Source organism: Dasypus novemcinctus, chromosome 24 (genome assembly GCF_030445035.2).
Source record: "Dasypus novemcinctus isolate mDasNov1 chromosome 24, mDasNov1.1.hap2, whole genome shotgun sequence".
In the NCBI taxonomy this organism is placed as follows: domain Eukaryota; kingdom Metazoa; phylum Chordata; class Mammalia; order Cingulata; family Dasypodidae; genus Dasypus; species Dasypus novemcinctus.
Window position 1 is genome coordinate 24255661 of NC_080696.1, and position 27002 is coordinate 24282662.

Consider the following 27002-nt stretch of genomic DNA (forward strand, 5'->3'; position numbering starts at 1 on the left):
AGTATGGTATTATTTATGAATTCCAAAAATAGCTATTAGATTATGTTTATAAACCGGCCTGTTTGTACATTAGATTGTATTGAATTCAGAGATTTCACTTTTACTTGATTAATTAATGATTAAGGTTTAATTGGGCCACATCAGTAGGACATTGAGTCCCCACTGTCCCTTGGTGGGTGGGGACTCACAGAGAAAACTGCATGGCAGAGCAGAGGAGTTACTTGGAGTTTTGATGCTGGAGTTTTGGAGTTGGAACCCCAGGAAGTAAACACACAGGAGAACACAGAGGAATAGAGATGGCTCATAGAGGTGGCTCACAGACACAGCAGAGGCCCCAGGAAAAGAGAGAGAGTGAGCCTGATAGTCTGCAGCTGAGCCTGGAGAGAAATGAGCCCCAGGAGAGAGACGAGACTTATCCCAGCCTACAGCTGATATTGTAAAAAGCTGGGACCATGGAGCCTTAAGAGGAAGAGGAAACCTGAACCCTTGCAGACCTTGGCAGCCATCTTACTCCAACACATGGCAACAGACTTTGGTAAGGGAAGTATTATAACTTATGCTTTGGGAAGCGGACATGTCTCAACTGCTGGGCATCTGCCTACCATATAGGAGGTCCAGGGTTCAATACCCAGGGCCTCCTGACTGTGGTAAGCTGACCCACGCACAGTGCTGCCGTGCACAAGGGGGGCCATGCCACAAAGGGATGCCCCCCACAAAGGGGTGCCCCACAGGCAAGGAGTTCTCCCCACAAGGAGAGCCACCCTGCATGAAAAGCGCAGCCCACCCAGGAGTGGTGCTGCACACACAGAGAGCTTACACAGCAAGATGATGCAACAAAAAGAGACACAGATTCCCAGTACCACCGAGATTTCAAGTGAACACAGAAGAACACACAGCAAACGGACACAGAGAGCAGACACCTGGGGGGTGGGGGGGAAGAGGAATAAATAAAATAAATCTTTTAAAAAAACACTTATGGGGAAACGGACTTTGGCCCAGTGGTTAGGGCGTCCGTCTACCATATGGGAGGTCCGCGGTTCAAACCCCGGGCCTCCTTGACCCGTGTGGAGCTGGCCATGCGCAGTGCTGATGCGCGCAAGGAGTGCCTTGCCACGCAAGGGTGTCCCCCGCGTGGGGGAGCCCCCACGCGCAAGGAGTGCGCCCGTGAGGAGAGCCGCCCAGCGTGAAAAGAAAGTGCAGCCTGCCCAGGAATGGCGCCGCCCACACTTCCCATGCCGCTGACGACAACAGAAGCGGACAAAGAAACAAGACGCAGCAAAAAAACAGACACCAAGAACAGACAACCAGGGGAGGGAGGGAAATTAAATAAATAAATAAATCTTTAAAAAAAAAAAAAAAAAAAAACACTTATGCTTTATGGCCTGGTAACTGTAAGCTTCTACCCCAAATAAATACCCTTTATAAAACCTAACAGATTTCTTATATTTTGCATCAGCACCCCTTTGGCTGACTAATACACAGTTAAAAGGGGGAAATTGGGGTTGTATGTATGTTAACAGGTTTTTTTTTAATTTTTAAGCTCCATAGGATGGTACAACACAAACAGTGAATCCTAAGTTGAACCATGGGCTGTACAATTATATAAATGTTCTTTAGTCAATTGCAACAAATGTACCACACTAGTGCAAGATGCTAATAAAGGTAAGATATAAGGGAACTTTGTATTTTATGTATAATTTTTCTGTAAACATACAACTTCTTTAATAAGAAAAAAATTTTATTTAGTATATACACTGCTCAAAAGTTCAAGATCTTAAGAAACAGGGACAGACTGAGATACCGTCAGCAATTCAGTGAGATTACGGGGCATAATGACTGAATGCATCCTGGATTGCATTCTAAAACAGAAAAACAACATTAGTGAAAAAGTGGTAATATCTAAATCAAGTTTAGTAAATAGTGTGTAGCAGTGTAAAGGCTTTGGTTGATTAGTATACCATAGCTATATAAGCTGTCAGTACTTGGGAAGCTGAGTAAAGGCTATTTGGGAACTCTGTGCTATCTTTGGAACTCATCTGTAGAGCTAAAAGTATTTCAAAAGAAGAAGAAAAAAAATAAGTAGACACTTTGCCATGGTACCCACAAACCCAATTGTTTTTTGACTGACTCAGTCTCTTTTCAAGTATGTCAACTGCAACCTGTGAAGGTCATAAGAGATCCCTAAATGGTTCAATGTGCTTCTAGAATCTAGGTGGTTCTTCCTGTGTTGACTCCAAGTCCCTCGACTGCCCTGTGAAACCCTCTCGGTTCAGGCTGCCTGCAAGCCCCAGTGTCACAGGGATTCTCAGCCTATGGCCAGGAATTCTGGGATGATGTGAATTCTGTACAGGAAAAAATAAACAGGCAACACTTTCCTGAATTCTCTCTGTGCCTTGGAAAGCAACACTGTCCATCACAGCCTTCAGCTACTCTTTTGTTCTCTGCTGACTTCTGAATGTGGGCATTTTGTCCACACATTTGGAGGTTTTAAGCATCCCACCAGTCACACTTGGTTACCCTCAACCCACGAAGAAGTGGTGAAACTGCTTAACACTTTGACAGGCTTCCTTCCACACACAAAACCAAACCTCACTCTCCAGGGAAGGTACACCCGCCCCTCAGTCTGCCTCCAGGCAAATGCCTGATCCAATTGCCACCATCTTAGCTGGTCCCCAGATAACAGAACCTGGCCAAGGCTGGTATGCAGAGTGTCTGGGAAGGGGTCCCAGAGACTGGAATGTGGGATGTGGGGCCAAGGCTGGGATGTAGTGTTGAATCGGTCACCTCTGTCCATCCGCCAGAGGAAGACTCCCCAAGGGCCTTCCAAGGGCCCACCTGGAATGGAGGGTCTGTTACCCTTTGGTTCCTCAGGCAGGCCCTTTGGACTAGCTCCCTCACAGGAACTCACACTCTACACTGAGGAGCTGAGGCAGGAAGACAGAGGGGTGATGTGGTGGGGATGACTCCTGCACAAAGCTTGTGGCCTCATCCTGGAGGCCGAGAGTTTGTCCCATGGTGCCCGGTGGGGTTCAGGTCACAGAGAACGTGGCTGTGCTACGCTGTGGGTGCCCTGTCCTGATGCTCCCCACAGCTTCCTGACCGGATCACCCATGAGTCTGATAGAGGGCACTCTGCCCCTGTGCAGGGCAAGCCAAAAGTGCCAAGGAGCCAATGTCACAGGGTGTTCCTTGATTAACAGAAGACATTATCTGTGAATAGACACCCTGGCTCCCTTGCCCCCAGATACACCAACACTAAGGCCTGTCTTGCTTACTCTCCCATGGGACCCCACCAGGCTTGAACCCCAGTTGCCCACACAAGCAATCTTCCCATCATTGCACCCTGCCCTGGCCACTTTCTCTTCTCTGTCTTGCTTCCCTAGTTTCTCCAGTGCTGCCCAGGATCATGGCCCAAACTAGCTCCTTGTACCTACATTGTTTATCTTGAATCTGCCTGGAAGGAAACCCAACTGAAAACACTGTCTAAACCAGAGTTTGATATAGGACTATCTGATTCAGAGCCCAAATGTTTAACCATAACTATACTATCCTCCACTGTGGGGAAGGTGAGGTTCTCACAGATCTGACATGGCAGATGGATCCTGCAACAGGCTACAGGACACACCCATGTTCCATTCCCAGCCCCTGCATGCCAGCATTCTACCTCCTACTCCGCATCCAATATCATTAGCAAAATGGGCACCAGAAAGCCTGGGGAATGTCTTGGTTTCCCCAGATCCCATGAACCATGTAGGAGCGAAATTGTCCTTTCACATTTCTACCCTGCATCTCTCAGTTTATACATATCCCTGTCATATAGCCATTCCACAATCTCCAAACAGCCCCCATGGACCTTGCTTTCTTTATTGCTCTTCAAATAAAGAATATTTACAGAGCTATTCAGCTCGTGTGCATTAGGATGCAAGATGACAGGCTTAGGGGGTGGAGACAGAGGGTCTAGAATGACACCAGAGACAACAATGTCTAAATTCCAGAAGGAGTAATGCATGTGTTATGGGCAGCATGGCACATTCAGGTCAAGCAAAACTACTTGATGTGGGAATTGGCTTCTGGCTTCTTCTTCCAGCAGTGTCTCATCTTAACAGCAAGGACTGTGACGCTGTTTCAGGGCAGGATGGTGATGTTCAGAGAGCCAAGATTTCCAGCACAGGTGGGATCTACCTCATCCCCTTTCTTGTCCCATTTCCAAATCTCCCCTACCCACCACTAAATAAGCCCTTCCTTAAACCAACACAAGAAATAGTGCAAAAGTTGTGGCATTATATACTCATGGAGGAGGTAAAAATTCTGATGGTGTACTTATATAAATACAGGTGCTAAAAGAGGCCATGTTGTGATTTCTACACCTTAAAATTTGCCCTTGTACATTGTAAATCTGAGGTGCTGTCCCAAACATCTTCCTAGAAAGAGTGCTGGCCAGTCGTTCCATACCCAATGGAAGCTGAAGTCATCCAGGGACAGAGAAGCTCAGCCACCTGCAGTCCACAGAGCAGAGCCTGTGAGCACTGATGAGTGAGTCTAGGACAATGTCCAGGTTTTCCCTCACAACTAACTGGGGGAAGATATTTCCCAAACTCATGGGATGGTGCCTGACTGGTCTGGATGTTCAAGTGGTGTTCTCTTGAGCTCAGAAGCATGGATGTCCCAGTGTCACCTCTCTCTCCATGCTCCATCTTCTCTGCCCCACCATAGCCTTCTGCGTACTCTGCCCCTGCCCCTGTCTTATTCTTTTACTCCAGATCCACAGCCATTTCTTCCCAGCTCCATGATCTCCCCTTATATTAGTCAACCAAAGGGGTACTGATGCAAAATACAAGAAATCTATTGACTTTTATAAAGGGTATTTATTTGAGGCTTACAGTTACCAGGCCATAAAGCATAAGCTACTTCCCTCTCCAAAGTCTGTTGCCATGTGTTGGAGTAAGATGGCTGCCAAAGTCTGCAAGGGTTCAGGCTTCCTCTTCCTCTTAAGGCTCCATGGTCCCAGCTTCTTACAATATCAGCTATAGGCTGGGATAAGTCTCGTCTCTCTCCTGGGGCTCATTTCTCTCCAGGCTCAGCTGCAGACTATCAGGCTCGCTCTCTCTCTTTTCCTGGGGCCTCTGCTGTGTCTGTGAGCCACCTCTATGAGCCGTCTCTATTCCTCTGTGTTCTCCTGTGTGTTTACTTCCTGGGGTTCCAACTCCAAAACTCCAGCATCAAAACTCCAAGTAACTCCTCTGCTCTGCCATGCAGTTTTCTCTGTGAGTCCCCACCCACCAAGGGACAGTGGGAACTCAAAGTCCTACTGATGTGGCCCAATTAAACCTTAATCATTATTTAATCAAGTAAAAGTGAAACCTCTCAATTCAATACAATCTAATGTACAAACAGGCCGGTTTACAAACATAATCCAATAGCTATTTTTGGAATTCATAAATAATACTAAACTACTATGTCCCTCTTCCCCTAATTTCATCTTTCAAGGCCAAATCTAGCAACCACAGCTCCCTCCACCACCTCTATTTGACCCTCAAAGCTGTTCTGTGATGTCTCATTCCCTACAATGTGGTGCTGACTTTTTGGGAAACTCTCTTCCAGCCTCCCTGGTCCACTGATTGCTCATGTACAGAGGTGCACCAACCCACACCCGACACAATTCACGCTGGTGAACGACAGCAAAGCCCTCCATTCACCGCACCTCTGCCACCCTCCCATGGCAGGGGTGCTGTCTGTGGGAGGAGTCTCAAAGGTGGGGGTGGGTCTGCCATTTTGAGGTCTGCAGAGAATCGAGACTCTATCCTGGAGAAGAGATGGCAGAGGAGGCAGCTGTAAAGGAGGATGGGTACAGCCAGGCTTCAGGCTTGGGAAGGGGGCCCTACTGTCTCTGGTCTAGTCCAGACTATTTACAGGCTGGTCACTTAACCCTATTGAAGTCTCAGTTTCTCATCTCTAAAAGGCAGATAATAATAGCAACTTCACAGGATTGTAGTGAGAATTAAATGAGAGCTATACGAGTACACACTTACAGCCAAGCCTGTGAGCAGAGCTCTGCAATCAATGCTATTGAGGGTGCCATCATTCACGATCTTTTTTTATACATCTCTGAAGCCCGTTAAACAGAAAACCAGCTGTTCTTAGTGGTCACTTGAGAAAAGAGATTTTGATACCAGCCAGACTCAAAGAATGTTTTCTCGCAGCAGTTGTTAAAAACAGGAGGCCCAGAGATTTCTTTTCAAAGAGCATTCCACATCATGGGGCTTGGATGGTTCCTGAGAGAGAAGAGAGAGAGTCAAAATGATTTTTCCCCTAGAGCCCCAATATCTTGATTTGATGATTCCTTAAATCTCCCAAGTTAAATTGCCTAGGTTCATCTCGGCTCCTGGAGGCCTTGCTTTGGTCTCAGTTCTTCCCTGACCCCTTCCCTGTGGACTTTTCTTTGCAGGGAACAACCTGCAAACTGCCAACAGTCGGATTCACTGCTCCAGGCAATATGCTGTGCAGACATATCCCCCTTTGTGGGAAGGCCGGCTGGTAATGGGCAGTTGGAATGTTTTTAAGCAGACAAAAGGCCCACTCAAGTGTGCAACTATTTGAGGGCAGCCGCCACTCCCTCCGCGGGTGGCTAAGGTTTGGGCTGCACAGAGGCAGCTGCTGAGAAGAATAGAATGGGCATGTGGGCTTAACAAAGCAAGCCACCCTGTGCCCCAGCCCAGGCAACCCACGCAGGAGTATCCTAAGCATATGGATCCCCTGGGGCGTCCACTGTTTAATAATCATGACTACCCTCTTCAGGACACAGCCCAATTTGGAGACCTTAAATGGGCCGTATGAGTAAATTAAATTCCCAAGGCAGTCAAAACCAGATGCAAATTGGCTTGGCTCATGGTTCTTCCCCTCCATGAAACAGATTGGCTCATTTTTCAGGCGACTAATTATTAATCTAAAGTCATGAATAGAAAGAGATGGGAAGGACCTGTTACCTCCTGCTTGGTAAATGTTTAAGCTTTGTTTATCTGCAGGCACTGGAGAGAGAGGAAGAGCCTTAGAGTCAGGGCCAATGGCAAAGGCATAGGCAAGTCAGGGATCTGGACAAACAAGCTATATCACATGATCGCTTCCTCTATTAAGTGTGGTGGGGATGTTGTTTACACGAAACCATCCCTGTCAGAACTAATGGGGTCCCGGGCCATTTATTGTTTCTCAGGATTTGGACTATGCAGAGATCATCAACTTATATACAAAACACAGAGTAATTCATTTTCCCCAAAAGTCCTTCACACAACTTTAAAGTTGTATCCCATTAGTAGATTTTATCTTTGACACAAGAAATTAGTATCTTTAATATCTTTTACAGTAATCTTGCAAATGGCACAACTTCATCACACTGTATTTTGGTGTATTAAAGGTATTTACTTGCCAGATGCAAACAACTGAAATATACCCCTTATTTTAACTTTTTGTTTTGAAATAATTTCAAATTAATGCAGCAGTTGCAAAAATAATGCAAACCAGACTTCCAGGAAAATGGCACTAAAGTAGGTAGGCAGAGTCTGACCCTCTCACAAAAAACAGAGAGAAGGGGAAACGGCTGTGGATCAATCAGATGATCTTCTGTCTACCATAAGGGAGGCCCTCAGTTTGTATCCAGGGGCCTCCTTGTGAAGGGAATCTTGCCCGCACACCGCAGAGCGCCACCCCGCCCGGGAGAGCCAACTCAGCAAGGTGACGCAACAAAAAGAAGGGAGACCAGTGAGAACACAGACGAGCCTGTGGCTAATGGAAGCAGAGAGCAGGCAGCAAGCAAGCCACAAGAGAGGAGGAGAAATTAAAAAAAACAACATAAAACAGAAGGGACCTATCTAAAGGAGCTGCTTTGGGTCTACACAGAATGGGAAGTTGCTCTGAGTCCTCTAGTAGGGTACTGAAACTATAAAGAAGCCAAAAGAAACACATGAGTTGCTTGTCCCTGTGGCTGGAAAAGACACATACACCTGCCCTCAGGGTAAGTAAACTTGGTGGAGCCCCTTGTTCCCTGCTGCCAACAGACTGGGAGGAGAGTTCCCCTGGTAGGAAGAGGGATCTGACAGAGGGTGAACAGTGGTTTCTTTGCGGTGAGTTTGGCTAGCTGAGCCTCCTTTGAATCTCTGAAGGCAACCCAACGCAACGTGGAGAGAGGAGGGGTATTTGCTCAGGCAGGCTGTCATACTTGGAGAAAGAGAGGAACTAGATTAGAGAAGGGATGGGTCAGGCACCTAATTAGCAGGATTCTAGCAAACTAGTCTAAAACGCCTGGGGAAAAGGAAGCAGATAGCTTTCTGAAAGCTGAGTAACCTAAGGAGGCAGTATAGCTACCTGGAGAAATTTCTGCCTTGCATATATGAAGCATGTGGTTTGATTCCCTGGTCTCCTTAAAGATGTAAGAAGTGATTCACCAGGTTATCCAGGTGGTACCTTATGACAGGAAACACATAGGCATTCTTTTTATTTTAGATTTTCTTGGATCTGTTAGTTTTTTTAAAGGTCCTTGCTTTTTCTCCTAATTTTACTCACTAAAACCTGGTAGATTACCTGCAGAGGGCAGGCTGTAGGGCAATCGACTGATGAACACCGGCAACCTAAGAAGCTCCTTAGGGGCCTAAGAAGGAAGACTAATTTTCCTTCATTGTTTTTTATTTTTGTTTTTGTTATTGTTTTTTTAGTGGCTGCTGTTTTCTTTCTTGTTTGTTGTGTTTCCCCTTCGTTTTTTTTTTCTTTTACCAATTTTTTCTACCTATGTTATTTCCTTTCTTTCCTTCATTTTTCTATCTCCTGTTTTCTGTTGTTTTTCTTTCATTCCATATCTTTTTGTTTGGTCTTCATTTTTTTGTTTTTCTTTCTCTCTCTTTTTCTATTTTCTTTCCTTTTTTCACTTTTTCCTTTTTGTTTTTTTCTTTTCTTTTTTCTTTTCCTCTCTTCTCATCATTCCAGCCTTTTAATTCATTCATATATTCTTCTCTGTTTTTCTCATTTCATTTTTTCTATTCTAATTTTTTATTCTTATTCTACTGTACTTATTATTTTTTAGAAGTGTTAATTATTTCCTTTCCTAGGTCTTGTACATTCCTCTTTTATCTTTTTTATTATATTACTATTATTCTTTTTCTCTTTTCTCTATCCTTTTCCTTCATCCTAATTCTTTTTTTCCCTAGGGAACATAGGCAATAGAAAGGAAATTGAATAAGAGGAACAAAGTGTCAAAGTGAAACCTTACCACACACATAAAAACAACAACAAAATAAAACCATAGAGTAGAAAACAACTGAATAAACCCATCAAGACAAACATATGCCTAGATACCAACAAAAAATTGCAAGCCATACTAAGAAAAAGGAAGACAGGGCCAGTCCAACAAACAAACTAAAAACAAGAGGAAAAGCAGTACATGGAACAACTAATAAGAGATGTCCAGCAAATATCATGAATCAACTTGGTGAAGTGAAGGAAGAGATAAAGGATATTAAGAAGACACTGGGAGAACATACTGAAGAAATCGTAAACATACATAAAAAGATAATGGATATGATGATTACAAATGGCTCAATGCAAGAAATAAAAAATACACTGGAAGTACATAACAGCAGATTTGAACAGGCAGAGAAAAGAATCAGCAATGGGGAAGGCAGTACATCTGAAATCAGACAGAAGAACAGATAGATAAACAGATAGATAAAAAGTCCCCAGCAGGGACTTAGGGACTTGAACGACAACACAAAATACACAAACATATGCATTATAGACATCCCAGAGGGAGAACAGAAGGGAAAGGGAGCAGAAGGAGTGTTGGAGGAAATAACGGCTGAAAATTTCCCAACTCTATTGAGGGACATGTACATACATGTCCAGGACTGCAGTACACCACAAACATTATGAATCCTAACATGCCTACCCCAGCCTACCCCAAGAAATATACTTGTCAAATTGTCCAATGTCCAAGACAAAAGGAGAATACTGAAAGCATCAAGAGAAGAGAACCATCACATACAAGGGGAGCTTGGTAAGATTAGGTGCTGATTTCTCATCTGAAACCATGGAGACAGTGGTATGACATAGTTAAGGTACTAAGAGAAAATACTTCCAACCAACAATTCTCTACTCAGCAAAGCTGGCATTCAAAAATTAGGGAGAGTTTAAAATACTCACAGATAAACAGAAATTAGAAGAATTTGTCAGTAAGAAACCTGTCCTTCAAGAAATACTAAAGGGAGTTCTGCATGCTGAAAAGAAAAAACAGGAAAGTGAGACTTGGAGGAGAGTGTAAGAATGACTTAAAAGATAAAAAGAGAAATAAAAACAACATATGACATACATAAACCTATAGATAATATAGTTAATGTAATTTCTTGACAATAATAACATTGAATGTTAATGGACTAAGTTCTCCAATCAGGAGACACAGATTGGCAGAATGGATAAGGAAATATATATGTCTGCAAGAAACTCACCTTAGATGCAGGGATGCAAGGAGGCTGAAAGTGAATGGTTGGAAAACAATTTTACATGCAAACAATAACCAAAAAGGGGCAGGAGTAGCTATACCAATATTGGACAAAATAAACTTTAAATGCAAAACTATTGTAAGAGACAAAGGTGGACACTATACATTAATAAAAGGGGTCATCTATCAAAAAGAAAGAACAATCATAAACATGTATTCACCTAACCAGGGGTCCTCAAAATATAAGAGGCAAACATTGGAAAAGCTAAGTGGAAAAAATAGATGCTTCTACAATTATAGTGAAGAATTTTAATACACCATTATCACCACTAGACATAACATCTCAGCAGAAGATCAATAAAGAAACAAAGACCTTGAATAATATGTTAGAGGATCTAGACCTAATAGACATATACAGAATTACACCCACATATAGCAGGATATGGATCATTCTCCAGATAGACCATATGCTAGGCCACAGAACAACTTTCAATGAATTCAGAAAGATTGAAATTATATAAAGTAATTTCTCTGACCATGATAGAATGAAGCTGGAAATCAGTAAGGGGCAAAAAATCAGCTTAGGCACAAAAATATGGAAGTTAAACAACACACTCTTAGACAAAGAGTGGGTCAAGGAGGAAATTGCAAAAGAAACTAGTAACTACCCTGAAACAAATGAAAATGATAACACAATGTATCAAAACCTTTGGGATGCAGCAAAACCTGTACTGAGAGGGAAATTTATAGCCATAAATGCCTATATTTTTAAAAAAGAAGAAAGAGCTAAAGTTAAAGACCTAACTGCACACATGGAAGAATTAGAAAAAAGACAACAAAATAACCCCAAAGGAAGTAGAAGGAAGGAAATAACAAAGATTAGAGCAGAGCTAAATGAAATTAAAAATAAGAAAGGACTAGAAAAAATAAAATGAGAAGCTGGTTCTTTGAGAAGATTAATAAAATTGACACACCCTTAGCTAGACAAACAAGGAAAAAAGAGAGAAGATGCAAATATATAAAATAAGAAACAAGTAAGGAGATATCACCACTGACTCCACAGAAATAGAGTATCATAAAATGATACTTTGAAAAATTGTATGACTTCAAGATGAATAATTTAAGGAAAATGGACAAATTCCTAGAAACACATGAGCAGCCTACATTGGTGAAAGAAGAAATTGATGAACTCAACAGACCAATCACAAGCAACAAGATTGAATTAATCATTTTTAAAAACCTCCCAACTAAGAAGAGCCCAAGACCAAATGGCTTCATATATGAAATCTACAAAACATTTTGAAGAGAGCTAATACCAATTCTGTTTAAACTCTTCCAAAAAATAGAAGTGGAGGAAACACTAACTCATTCTATGATGCCAACATCACCCTAACACCAAAGTCAAGAAAAGGCACCACAAGAAAGGAAAACTATAGACCATTCTCTCTAATGAAACTAGATACTAAAATCCTCAACAAAATACTGCTAATTGTATTCAACAACACATGAAATATATACAGCATGACCAAGTGGGTTTCATTCCTGGTATTCAAGGATGGTTCAACATAAGAAAACCAATCAATGTAATACACCACATAAACAGACTGAAAAAAAAAATCACATGATAATCTCTATAGATGCAGAAAAAGCCTTTGACAAAATGCAGCACTCTTTCCTGATAAAAACACTTCAAATGATAGAGATAAAATAAAACTTCCTCAGTATGTTAAAGGATACATATGAAAATCTCACAGCTAACATAATATTCAATGGTGAAATATTAAAAGCTTTCCCTCTAAGATTGGGAACAAGACAAGGATGCCCACTGTCATCACTCTTATTTAACATTGTGCTAGAAGTACTTGCTCAAGCACTTAGGCAAGAAAAAGATACAAAAGTCACCCATATTAGAAAGGAAGAAGTAGAAATTTCGCTATTTGCAGATGACATGATCCTATACCTTGAAAGCCCTCAGAAATCTACAACAAAGCTTCCAGAACTTATAAATGAGTTCAATAAAGTGGCAAGTTATAAGATTAATGTGCAAAAATCAGTAGCATTTCTATACACCAATAAAGACCAAGCTGAGGAGGAAATCAAGAAAAAATCCCATTTAGATAACAATTAAAAGAATCAAACACCTAGAAATATATTTTTTCTAGGAATAAATTTAACTAAAAATGTAAATGAATTGTACACAGAAAACTAGACAACACTGTTAAAGGAAATCAAAGAAGACCTAAATAACTGGAAGAATATTCCCTGTTCATGGATAGGAAGACTAATCATCATTAAAATGTTTATCCTACACAAACTGATTTACAGATTTAACACAATCCCAATAAAAATTACCACAGCATTTTTTACTGAATTGGAAAAACTAACTATGAAATTTATTGGTAAGACAAGGGGTCCTGAATAGCCAAAGACATACTGACAAAGAAAAACAAAATTAGAGGAATCCTACAACCTGACTTTAAAACATATTACAAAGTTACATTTGTCAAAACTGCATGGTATTAGTACAAGGATAGACTGGCGAATGGAACTGAATTGAGAGTTCTGATGTAGATCCCCACAAATATAGTCAACTGATATTCAACAAGGCCAACAGGTCCACTCAACTGGGAGAGAATAGCCTCTTCGACAATGGTGCTTGGAGAAGTGAATATTCCTATCAAAAGATTGAGAGAGGAACACCATCTCACACCTTATACAAAAATTAACTCAAGGTGGATCAAAGATCTAAATATAAAAGCTAAGATCATAAAGATCTCGAAAGATAATTTAGGGAAGCATCTACAAGATCTTGTATTAGGAAATGGTTTCATGAACTTTATACCCAAATCATGAGCAATGAAAGAAAAAAGAGATAAATGGGACCTCCTCAAAATAAAATTTTTGCACCTCAAAGGAGTTTGTCAAGAAAGTGAAAAGGCAGCCTACTCAATAGGAGAAAATATTTGGTGGGGGCCTAATATCCAACATATATATAAAGAAATCCTACACCTTGAAAATAAAAAGATAAATAACCCATTTAAACAAAAAGCAAGTGATTTGTACAGACACTTCTCCAAAGAAGAAATACAAATGGCTAAAAAGCACTTGAAAAGATGCTCAACATCACTAGCTATTAGGGAAATGCAAATCAAAATTACAATGAGATGTCATTTTACATCCATTAGACTGAAGGCTTTAAAAAAAAAACAGAGGACTACAAGTGTTGGAGAGGATGTGGAGGAATGGAAACCCTTATCTACTGCTGGTGGGAATGCAGAATGATGCAACCATTGTGGCAGACAGTCTGGTGGTCCTCAGGAAGCTAACTATAGAACTGCCATATGATTCATCAATCCCACTACTGGATATATACCCAGAAGATTTGAAAGCAGGGACACAAGCAGACATATGCAGACCAATGTTAATATTGGCATTATTCACTATTGCCAAAAGTTGCAAACAACCCACATGTCCATCAACAGATGAATGGATAAGCAAATTGATACATACATACAATGGAATATTACTCAGTTGTAAGAAGGAATGCAGTATTAACACATGGGATATTATGGTTGAATCTTGAAGACCTTATGTTGAGTGAAGCAAGCCAGGCACTGAAGGACAAATATTACATGACCTCACAGATATGGATTAAGAAAATTGAGCAGACTCATAGAGTTAGAGTCTGGAAGATAGTTTTACAAGAAACAGAAATGGAATAGAGGGTTTTGAGCCAATGCCCTTATAGGCAAAAGCTATGATAAGGTGGAAGACTGTCATTGTGCAGTGGATGGCCATGATAGTGGTGCAGTGATGCTATTGGGTTGGGTGGTGCTGTGAGGGGTTAAGGGGATTGGCACTGTCCATGGATCTGGGAGGAGGGTCAGGGGAGGGAACAGATGAACTCTTGGGATTTGCAGGTATGTGGTTAAAACTACAACATTGGAAATAGGTGTGGTTTTTTTGGCTAATATGGCAGGGGGAGGGTTATTGGTTTAGGGTGTTGGATGTGCAGGGCTTTCAGGACATGGTGCACCCAGGGCAGGCTTCTAGGGAGTATGTGACTGTTCATTCTGTCATAGTGCATTGTATCATTAGGTGGAGACCCACACAATGAATGGGAAAGTGTTGGCCTCCCATCCTGGGGAGTCCTGCTATGTTCTCAAATAGAGGGATGGGAGTCTCTTGAGGGCCTAATAGGGGAGAACAGGCCTATATCTCATGCCCTCAATGTTGTTGCAAGTAACTGTGAATCTTGTTCTTCAAGAAGTGATGCTTGGTGGTTGCTGTGGGTCCTGAGAGGAGGAGGAAGGAGGAATACAATAGATAGAACACAGGGCATTGGAATTGTCCTACATGATTTTGCAAAGATGGATACAGGCCATGTTAAATTTCACCAAAATTTATAAAAGTGGATGTCCCAAAATGTAAGCCATAATGTAAATCATTGACCATGGTTAGTAGCAATGCTTCAGTGTTTGTATATCAATTGTAACAAATGCACCATGTAACAAATGTGAAATGTTATTAATAGGGGAAAGGGGAAAAGCGAAAGAATGTTGGGTATATGAGAATCCCCTATATTCTGAATGTGACTTTTCTATAACCTAAAGCTTCTTTGAAGATAAAATGAAAAAAATAAGACACTGGGGGAATAAATGGAAGAAAATGTCACTGTACATATAAGACAACAGATTTTACAGTGATGAAAAAACAATGTCAATTTTTAAAATTTTTGTATTATTTCTTTTATTATTTAAAAGTTTTTAAATTTTTTGTATTTTAGCTGTCATTTTAAAAACTATTGTTATTTCATTTTCTTAGTAATTTTACTCAGTTATTTCGTTTGCTTCATTTTTTAAGAAGTTTTGGATCACAGAAGGGTTACAACTGTGGCAGGGGAGGATCATTGGTGTAGGGTGACAGTGATGGGGGATGCATGGGAGGAGATTCACCTAGGGCATACATATGAGGCGTATGAATGAGTTCAAGTGTTCATGGGATATTATCACAGTGGGTGGAGATCCACACAGTAACTGAAAGAATATTGAGGGAAGCAGACTTGGCCCAGTGGATAGGGAATCCCTCTACCACATGGGAGGTCCGTGGTTCAAACCCCGGGCCTCCTTGACCCACCCATGTGGAGCTGGCCCATGAGCAGTACTGATGTGCACAAGGAGTGCCCTGACACACAGGGGTGCCCCCGCGTAGAGGAGCCCCATGCGCAAGGAGTGCGCCCCGTAAGGAGAGCCGCCCAGCGCGAAAGAAAGTGCAGCCTGCTCAGGAATGGCTCCACACACATAGAGAGCTGACACAGCAAGATGACACAACAAAAAGAGACACAGATTCCTGTGCTGCTGACAACAACAGAAGCGGACAAAGAACATGCAGCAAATGCACACAGAGAACAGACAATGGCGGGGGGAGAGGAAGGGGAGAGAAATAAATAAAATAAATCTTTAAAAAAAAAAAGAAAGAAAGAATATTGAATTCCCATCCTGGAGAGCACTGCCACATTCTCTAATGGGACAGCAAGAATCCCCCAAGTACAGGGGCAGTGACTAGTGAAGGAGGATGGACCATTAATGAGCCCTTGATATTGATGACTGTACTTATGAAACTTTACTTTTGAAATTGAAGCTTAGTCTAGTAATATAGGGTGCCTAAGAGTTACCTCCTGAGAGTCTCCTTTTTGTTCAAATGTGGCCTCTCTCTAAGCCAAACTCAGCATATAAATGCATTACCTTCCCCCAGTGTGAAACAAGACTCCTGGGGATGAGCTGCTCTGACACTGAGGGATTACTACCAAGCACCAACTAGCAATGAAACTGGAAAAAGACATTGACCAAAAGGAGGAAAAGGTAAAGACAAATGAATTTATAAGGCTGAAACTTCAAAGTGAACCAGGAGGCCATCCCAGAGGTTGTGCTTATGCACATCTCATCAGGATCCCATTGACTGCCACAGTAAATATTGCCTCAAATAGTGGGACTACTGAAGGTTCTGGAGACACCTAGACATTATAGGCAGTGCTGACAGCTCAGAAGCTTGGTGTATTGCCAGTGGGCCCTATTTTGTTATTTATGTTCCCCAATGTGACAGAATTGGACTCAGTTGTGGTTTCCTTACACATGACTCTTATGTCTCTTCTATTTGGACCTAGAGTTTGTACTAGAGTTGATAGGCTTTATGTCCAAGAGACTTAAATCTTTGGGCTTTCCATGTGCCAATTAGGCCCTGAATTGCAACAGAGTTGCAACACCTACTGTCTAGTTCATTGGACTCATCCAGGACAACTAACAAGGAAATGATGATAGACAATGACCATCCCAAGGAACAGAGTCTACAACTGCAAGCGAGATAGTCCCATCCATCTGCCACATGAGATCTAAGCCTCCTCTCAATTAGAGGTGGAGTGGGCATCACCATCCCAGAATCCTCAGTATTGGGGAATGAATGATGGATTAGAGTAGACTTAATGTTATTCTACTACAGATTTATTGTGATTTTAGCAATGGAAGTACTTTTATCATTGATGTGGATGCAGTGGCCTCTGGAGGTTCTGAGGAGAGGGAGCACAAAAAAATAGGTATAATATGGGGATATTTTCAGGACATTGAAATTGTCCTGAATGATCTTGCAATGATACAGGCCATTACATATCTTGTCAAAACTTACAAAATTGTGCAGGAGAGAATTTAAAGTATAATGTAACCTCAAAGCCACACTTAGTGGCAATGCTTCAATATGTGTTTATCAATTGTAACAAATGTGCTACACTAATGAAGGACGGTGTTAATTTGGGAAAGTATGAGAGGGGTAGGGAGTGGGGCATATGGGGATCCCCTACATTTTTTGTGTAACATTTATGTAGTCTTAGTATCTTTTTTAAAATTTAAAACAAACAAAAAATAATCAAATAGTCTTTTCACAGTTCACTATATGAATCATGTGCTTTAACATTGTAAGGCAATATCAGTACATAACTGTGAATAAAGCATGTATTTTAGTTAATATTCAAAATAATCAAGATAGTATTTTCCAAGATCACTATGTAAACCCTACGTTTTAACATTGTAAGTCGATATTAGTAAATAGCAGTGAAAAACGCATGTATTTTAGTTGTTTTCTAAACAAATCAACATAGTGTTTTCACAGTTCACTACGTGAATCCTGTATTTTAGCATTGTTTGTAAGTCAATATCAGTACATAGCAGTGAATAAAGCATGTGCCATTGTTAAAAAATAAAGATAACAGGTGTTTACAATAAAAAATAACAATAATACAGACTCCCTTGGAACCTCTAGACTGCTTAATGATTTCTTTCATGTAACATGATCTTGCATTTATGAAAAACTAGACTTGACAATGATATGGGGGAAAAACACTAATTTAGAATGGACAGTTTGGACCATAATATCCTACCAGAAAATTTCCTATAGTTATCTGTTCTGACTTGGCACTGTGAAAAATAATGTTTAATCCCAATATAAAGACTTGAAATAAATGAAGGCCAGAAATTGTTAAAACCCTATTGGGTTTAATGTAACTTTTTACTTTAATGCTCTTTTTACTTCTTTTCTTTTAACCTTTCCAGTGACTTCATGTGCTCAGGCATGGCATAGAATAACCAGGGAAAGAAGGGTATTTAATTGAAGTTCAAAAGAACCTATCTAAAAAGCATTTCCCGCTGGTTAAAATTTATTTGATTATTAAGAATAATATATTTTGTTGCATTGTTTTATAATAAACACTATTTTTAGAGAAGTTTTAGATTACAGAAAAATTACAGCAAAGTATAGGGAAGCGGATTTGGCTCAACGGATATAGCATCCGCCTACCACATAGGAAGTCCAGGGTTCAAACTTTATCATGAGATTGCAGCAATTCAATCACATCTTCGGACTCCACTTCTAATCCTAGTTCCACTATCTGCAGTAACTTCCTCCACTGAAATCTTGAACCCTTCAGAGTAATCCATGAGGGCTGGAATCAACTGCTTCCAAATTCCTGGATGGAACGTGGGAGAGTGTGGGCTATGATGTGGACCATTGACTATGGGGTGCAGCGATGCCCAGAGACGCACTTACCAGGTGCAATGGATGTGTCATGATGACGGGAGAGAGTGTTGCTGTGGGGGGAGTTGGGGGTGGGGGCGGTGGGGTTGAATGGGACATCATATTTTTTGAATGTAATATTTTTTTTAATGAATTTAAAAAATAAATTAAAAAAAAAATTCCTGTTCATGCTGATATTTTGACCTCCTGCCTTGAGTCACAACTATTCTTAATGGCATCTAGAATGGTGAATCCCTTCCAGAGACTTTCAATTTTCTTTACCCAGATCCATCAGAGAAATCACTATCTCTGGCAGCTATTGCTTTATTAAATGTATTTCTAAAATAATAGGACTTGAAAGTTAAAACAATTCCTTGATTTCTGGTCTCCAGAATGAATGTTTTGTTAGCAGGCATGAAAAAAATATTAATCTCATTGTTCATCTCCATCAGAGCTCTTGGGTAACCAGGTGCATTGTCAATGACGGGCAATATTTTGAAAGGAATCTTTTTTTCTGAATAGTAGGTCTTAACAATGGGCTTAAAATATTGAGTAAATCATGTTGTTAACAAATGTGCTGTCATCCAGGCTTTGTTTTCCCATTTATAGAACACAAGCAGAGTAGATTTAGCATCATTCTTAAGGGCCCTAAGATTTTCGGAATGGCATATGAGCTCTGACTTCAACTTAAAGTCACCAGCTGCATTATCCAAGGGAGTCAGTCTGTCCTTTGAAGCTTTGAAGTCAGGCACTGACGTATCCTCCCTTGCTAGGAAAGTCCTAAATGATATCTTCTTACAGCAGAAGAATGTTTTATCTATATTGAAAATCCTCTGTTAGATAGCTACCTTCAACAATTATTTTAGCAAGATCTTCTGGATAACTTATTGCAGCTTCTACATGAGCATTTGTTGCTTCATCTTGAACTTTCATGTTATAGAGATGGCTTCTTTCCTTAAATCTCATGAACCAACCTCTGTTAGCTTCAAATTTTTCTTCTGCAGCTCCCTTAACTCTCTCAGCCTTCACAAAATTGGAGTTGGAACCTTGCTCTGGAGTAGACTTGCACCTAAGGGAATGTTGTAGTTGGTTTGATTTTCTATCAAGACCACAAAAACTTTCTCCCTATCAGTAAATAAGTCCAAAATCTCATTCAAATCAGTTATGTCTTTAGTCCACCTTGGACAAAATTCCTTCTCCTTTTGTGAACCTGTGAAACGTAGAAGACAAGTCATCTGCTACCAAAACACAATTGTGGGACAAGCATAAGATAGATATTCCCATTACAAAAGGGAGAAATTGGAAGGTAAAAGGGGTCACAGGTCCCAAACAAGCCCAAAACCCAGCAAGGAAAATTCCATTTGATTTCAAGTCCTTTGAGTAATTGTTACATAATCTTTTGTCCTCTGGGCCTGCTGGGGTGGCAGCCTCACACTTTTCAAGCACTATGACAATGGCTATATTATCCTCTAACACTGAGACAGAGGTCCCATCCTCTGAACAAAATTATACTCTCATTTATCTATGGTAGTTATCTTTACTGATATTCTTTATTTCTTCTTCTGGATTCTAGCATCTGTCTAGCACCCGTTTATTTCAACCTGAAGAACTATCTTCTGTATTTCTTTTAGGGAAATTGTAACAATTAATTTTCTCAGGTTTTGTTTACCTGGGAATGCCTTAATTTCTACTTTATTTTTGAAGGATACTTTGGCTGGATCTAGAATTGTGATTTTTTTCTTTTTATACTTTGGATATATCATCCTGCTGCCTTCTGACCTCCATGGTTTCTGATGAGCAATCATCTTTAAATCCTATTGAGAATCCCTTATAGGTGATAGGTCACTTCTCTCACACTGCTTGCAAGATTCTCTCTTTGTTTTAGTCTTTCAATAGTCTGATTATGGTGTCTCTTTAAGTCTCCTGCTTCAAGTTCACTGAGCTTCTTGGATGTGCAGATTAATGTTTTTCATCAAATTTGGGAAGTTTCAGCCTTTATTTCATCAACTATTCTTTCTGTCCCTGTCTCTCCTTTCCTACTGGGACTCTCATTATGCATATTGGTATGCATGATGGTATCCCACAGCTTATTTAGGCTCTGTTTATTTTTCCTATTTTCCTTTCTGTTCCTCAGAAGATATGACGGTTAATTTCATGTGTCAGCTTGGCTATATTATGGTGTCCAGTTGTTCAGTGAAACAAGTACTGGCCTGATTATTACTGTAAGATATTTTGTGAATTTAAAGCATTAGTTGATTGCATCTATGCTGGGTTGCATCCTATAATTAACAAAGGAGAGTGTCTTCAGCAATGAGAGATATCTCATCCAGTCAAAGGCCTTAAAAGGAGAACTGATGATTCCAGGAATCTGAAAGAAGAAATTCTATCTCTACTTCAGTCAGCCAATTTCTCCTGGGAAATTAATTGAAACCTTCATCAGAGTTCCCAACTTGCTGCCTGCCCTACATAATTCAGACTTGCCAATCCCCATAGTCACACAAGCCAGTTCCCATAATAAATTTCATAATGTTTGCATAGATATATTACAAATACACCCTGTTGAATTCTGACTAACACAGAAGAGATCATCTCAACTGACTTATCTTCAAGTTTGCAGATTCTTCCATCAGTTCAAATCTGTTATTGAGTTCTTCTAGTGAATTTTTCATTTTAGTTATTGTACTTTTCCAACTTTAGAATTTCTGGATTCTTTTTTTATAATTTCTATCTCTTTATTAATATACTCTGGTGAGACACTGTTTTTATACTTTTCTTTAATTCTTTAGACATGTTTTCCTTTAGTTCTTTGAATATATTTACATTAGTTGTCTGAAAGTCTTTGTCTAGTAAGCCCAATATCTGAGCTTCCTTAAGGATAGTTTCCATGGACTGCCTTTTTTCCTTTGTATGTGTCACACTTTTCTTTCTTTGCGTGTCTCATAATTTTCATTTAGAAACTGCACATTCTCTATAAAATATTGCAGCAAGTTTGGATACTTATTCCACCACCACCACCACCACAACCACCATCCCCCTGAGGACTTTTTGTTGTTTATTTGCTAGTGACCTGGTTAGACTATATCAGTGAAGCTTATTTCCCCTTTTGTGTGCAGTTCTGACATTCTCTGATGTTAAAGAATTGACCCCCACCCCTCCAGGGATGATAGTGGTTTTAGCTGGCTATTTGGCTCTGACCTTCTAGCGCCTTTGTCCCTATTGATATCATTCTCAGCTTTGCCCTCTACTAATTGATATCTGATTGTTCTATTGCTTTTTTTTTTTTACAACATCCTGGGGCATAAATTGCTCCACAGTCTGATCCAATTAAATTCAGCCCACCTTTAAAGGGGTAGATTTAAGATGTGTTCTTACCCCAGTAGGGTTCTTGCCGTTTCTCTCTACTAAAAGACTAACTGGTCTACCATTTCACTAGTGCTATGATGGAGTTATATCTCCTCTTAATTGCTCAACACCAAAATCTCCATTGATTTTGACAGTGCCCTTAGGCTGAGACTTCTCCACACTCTGTTCCAAATACAGTCAGTCCCCTTGGGGAGAGCTACAGAGCTCTTTGTTCTTATAATCTACCTCTCTCCCTGGAAGAGCCTCTGTACCACTGTTCTGGCTGTGGGGGTGGAGATAGTGACCCAGTTCTCTCAGAATGGCATTGCTGCTTAACAAGTGAGGCACTGGACAAGGATGGTAGCCCTGGTCTTCTCAGCTTGCCTCCTCCAGCATGGGAATTCTGTCTTATGGATGAGCTGGGGCAAAAACGATTGGGACCCAGTTCTATTGGCCAGGCACACCTGGGGCAGAGCTTCTACCCAATGAGCGGAGGTAGAGCCCCAGACATCTCAGCTGCACTTCCCTGGAAAAGAGCTTCTGCAACATGGAGCTGGGGGGCGATGAGAGATGCCAGCAGACTTCCCTTCCCAGGGTGAATCTTGGCCTAAGACTAGGAGCCAAGAGCAGAAAGAACCCCCACGTCTTGACTACATCTACCTGGAGTAGACCTGCCAGGAGGGAGAGGGAGTGGATTGTGGATCAAATGTCAGAAACCACTGTTCTATCAAGATTTTGTAGAATTTCTTGAATAAATGTTTTTTATATTTGCTGTATGCCCTTAAGATAATTGCCAGAAACTTAAATATTAATTTTTTTGTGTTTTTTAAAATAATTTTTGCTTAGGAGGTCTTCAGAACTCCTCATTCAAGAAGTTCTTCTGCTCCTATATCCACAGGGGACGGTTTGTTTCATTGCACTATTATGGCAATAACTATTACAACAAGTCTACTTCCTTCTTCTCCCAAAAGTAACATCTACCATTTATTCTTTACTCTGTGTTACCCACTGGGTAGAGAGTGCTTTTAATCCCCATTTTACACATGATAAAAGTGAAGCTTAGAGAAACCAAGCATCATTTCACTATTACAGGGGTAGTAAAGTGCAGAGGTGGGTTATGAACCCAGAGACCTCTTAAATTCCATTTCATACTTAAAGTGCATGTCAATATTTATTTCTATTATGAGGAGAGCCAGCTGATATCTGCATTTTAAGTATTTTTTAAAATATGCTAGTCAGGATCATAATGGAATAGGAATAAAGTAAAGATACATCAATTATAACAACAACTATTCATCCATAAATGAGAAGCTTCCAAACTCACCTAATAAAATATATGCATTTCATGGCATCATCTCTTACTCTTGTCAGCTTTGGAGAGAAACTGGGGTCTGCAGAAAATTTTCCCATCTCAGTTTTCTCTTCATGGGAATACAATTCTCAAGGAAGCTCATCTCTGATTCCCTTTCTCTCTGCCTAGCTACGTGATTTTTGACAAGCTATTCCCCTGTCCCTGGGTTGTACCATTTCCTCTATAAATGGTGGGGGGGTAGGGGTAGCAGGGATTAGACTTGATTATCTCTGAAATCCCTAACTGCTCTAAAACAATTAGTATCACTGTCTCACCCAGAGTCCTCAGACTCTACCTTTCTAGCATCAACTCTAGTCTACTCCAACTACTGGTATCTTATCTCTGTGCCTGAGGGCTCTTTCCAGAACTTGCATGCACACAAGGTCAGATGTGCAGGGGAATGAACACCCAATGGATGAATGACAGGAGCTAGCATATAAATACCCCAGTTCCCTCCTCCCTCAGGTTGTGCTTCTGGGAGAACCAAAATTAAGATAGTGTGAATCTAGAAGTATTGCCATGAAGCAGAGGAAATTTGACAGAGTAGAAAGCTGGAGGTGTGCCAGGTCAGGAAAATGAATGCATGGCAAAGGGTATTCCCCATCATGAGCACACAGTGGGGTCAGCAGTGGGGAAACAAGGGAACAGGTGACTAAATGTTTTGCAAGGGTAAAGAAGGGTGTGGAGCAAGGAAAGGACTAAAAGGACTCAGAGGAAAGAACAATTAGCCAGAAGTATGTTTGCTTAGACAAATCCACAAGGTCTGAGGAATGCCTCTCTAGCCTTGGGTCAGCTTAAACACTAAAAGACATGGACTTATTTGCAAAGCAGGTCTGCAGCTCTTGAAGAATTCCATGGAATCCCAAAATACAGATCAACTCTTTGTGCTCATGGACCTAATTGTGGCAACTTCACCATGCTCCTACAATGCAGCTCATCAATGTAGAAAGACACTCAAGATTTGGAGCACATCATGACCACCCAAGAGCCAGAAGAAACTTTCATTCAATGGATTTGAAAAGGTGGTAACCTCAACCCAGCCCATCCCTTACCCTCCAGAGAGGGAGGGCCAAGTCAGCACCACCATACCTTGGGCCCATTCTCAGCAAAAATTACCCTTGGAGTAATGCTGGAGTCTAGGAGGGTACCATGCCCCAAGCTAGACACATAGATAAAGGGACCCCAGGCTTAGCCCCATTACATTTTTCCTTTCTGCCTATCCAAATATTACCCATCCTCCAAGCCCCCTCTCCCAAAAGGCAGACCTCCATCAAGTTTTCCAGCTCCAACAATCTCTCTCTAGTGTGGTAGTTAGCAGTTTTGTTCTAGAGCCAGACTAGCTGGGTAGGAGCCTCACTTATGAGTATGACTTTGGATGAGTTATTTATGTGTTTGTGATTTAGTTTCCTCATCTGTAAAATGAAGATAGTAATGATTATCTTGAGAATTTAAAGAATACATGTTTAAGAAAAAAAAATAAAGGTAAAGAAACTTGGAAGATACTATTCACAATCAAGTGATGAAAGTTAACATCACCAATGATGGAACAAAATGACACCATGGACCTCCTGATGCAATGCACTGAGAAAAATAGAATGTCACTTCTGTATTCTTACTACCAAAATGCCAGGATGCAAACTCAAGAATAAAAAACACCAGACAAACCCAATCGAAAAATATTCTATAAGGTAACTGGTTCATACCTTCAAAAATGTCAAAGACATAAAATGCAAAGATAGACTGAGAAATTGTTCTAGATTGCAAAAGGCTAAAAGAGACAGCTAAATGCAATATGTGACCCACTATTGTATCCTGGACCCAAAAAAAAGAGGGTAAAAGAATGAACTTTTTGCTTTTATTTTCTTATAAAATACACTATTGGGACTCTCAGTAGAATTTTAATGGTATGTGTGGGTTGGATGGTAGTATTTTATCAATGTTAAATTTCTGATTTTGAAGAGGGTGCTGTAGCTGTGTGCAAAAGTGCCCTGGATTTTAGGAAATATACAATGAAGCATTTAGAGTTGCTATATCACATCCACAATTTACTCTCAGATTGTTCAGAAAAAGAAGGAACATTGTGTGTGTGTGCATGTATGTGTGCAAAAAGGGAAGTGGGGGGATAGAAAGAGAATAAGGAAATTTAGTAGAATATTAACAATCGAGGAAATCTGGGTAAAGGATATATGGCTCTTTATATTATTCATGCAATTTTTATTTATTTATTTATTTATTTTAAGGAGGTTCTGGGGATTGAACCCAGGATCTTGTACGTGTGAGCTACACCCACTCCACCTGTGCAGTTTTTTAGAGGTTTGAAATTATTTTAAAATAAATAGTGTGTTTATAAAGCACTTGGTACAATTCCTTAATAAGGCTAATTATAGCTATATAAAACTTCCAAGCAATTAGAGTCTGCCCCACCCAGTCTATTATTATACATGGTTTTGTCACAGCTGTTTAGAGGACAGATGTTTGACCCTTGACAACATTGAGCAGCTTTAATACCCACCAGGCTATAGCATATTGGCATACAAATGTGTTTATCCAACAGATATTTAATTCCATCTCGACTTGCCAGCCACTGTGCCAAGCACTGGAATAGAAAGAGATATGAGGCCCAGGTTCAGGCCCTCAGGGGTCTCTATTTCAGTTGGGAGAGGTTGAAGGGTACCTTAAAGAAAAAAAGAGTACCTTAAAGAGAAAAGCAAGAGTGGGGGGGGGGCAACATACTAATTGGTTAAATAAGAAGAATGATAGGAATTCAAAGGAGGAAAAGGAATTTGCACAGAAAATAAAAGACAGAAATGACAGGAAGTAACAGCACTATGACAGTTTGAAGCTGGGTGGACCCCAAAAGATCATATCCTTAGAGTTAATCCATTCTTGTATGTATAAACCTATTGTAGATGGAACCTTTTGATTAAATTACCTCAGTTAAGGGCCTTTAATTAGATTGCATGCTCCAGTGTGGGTCTTAATCCTCTTATTGGAACCTTTTACAAACAGAGGAAAAGCCACAGACACCAAAAAACAAAGACAAAACAAAACGAAACAAAAACCTGCAGTGACAGAGGGAAATCCAGAAGCTGAAAGAGAAGGCCCAGGAGCTGAGAAGACCCTTTAGTCAGAAGCTGAAAGCAAGGAGGCCAGGAGAAGAGGGGAAAGGTAAGCGAACATCATCATGTGCCTGATTGCCCACTGCTGCAGCTCAGTGTGAAGGCATCTCTGATGATGCCTTGATTTTGACATTTTCAAAGCCTCAGAACTGTAAGCTTTTAACCTAATAAATCCCATTGTAAAATCCAACTAATTTCCTATATATTGCTTTGGCAACATTTAGCACACTAAAACAAAAGTGGGCCTAGAAGGCAGGTACTTGTTAAAATTACTTTTTATGTGTTTTATGTGAGTGTGGGCTTGACTATAAGGTGAGGAGACAAGAGGTAGCAAATAAAAAAATGTTCAAGGATAGATGTGTTGGAGGGAGGGAGGGGTAGCATACGAACACAGGAGAGGGTCAGGAGTTGGTGGAGAGTAAAATGCTGAGAAAATCATATCAAAATAAAATAAAGAGGGTTACCTGTTTAGAATGCTCGGAGGGGAGGGTCTGATGCAGGACGGGCTCCTGGGGAATGTCTAAATGCTCATTCTGCCAGAGTGGGTGACACCATGGGGTAGAATCCCAAGTAGTGAGAGTGGGGGTGGACCCACATCCTGGGGAGGACTAATGCCATCAAATAGAGGGAACTGTATCCCTCGAGAGAAAGGGTGG

The 27002-nt window shown here is 40.6% G+C and overlaps 1 long non-coding RNA gene across 1 annotated transcript in view; it reads right to left on the reverse strand.

The window, feature by feature from the left end:
• Positions 1-27002, reverse strand: part of LOC131275750 (uncharacterized) — an 84146-nt gene that overhangs the window by 43575 nt on the left and 13569 nt on the right. Inside the window, exon 2 of the long non-coding RNA XR_009183166.2 lies at positions 6029-6271. This is a non-coding gene — a long non-coding RNA (uncharacterized lncRNA). The remainder of the gene's footprint in view (positions 1-6028; positions 6272-27002) is intronic.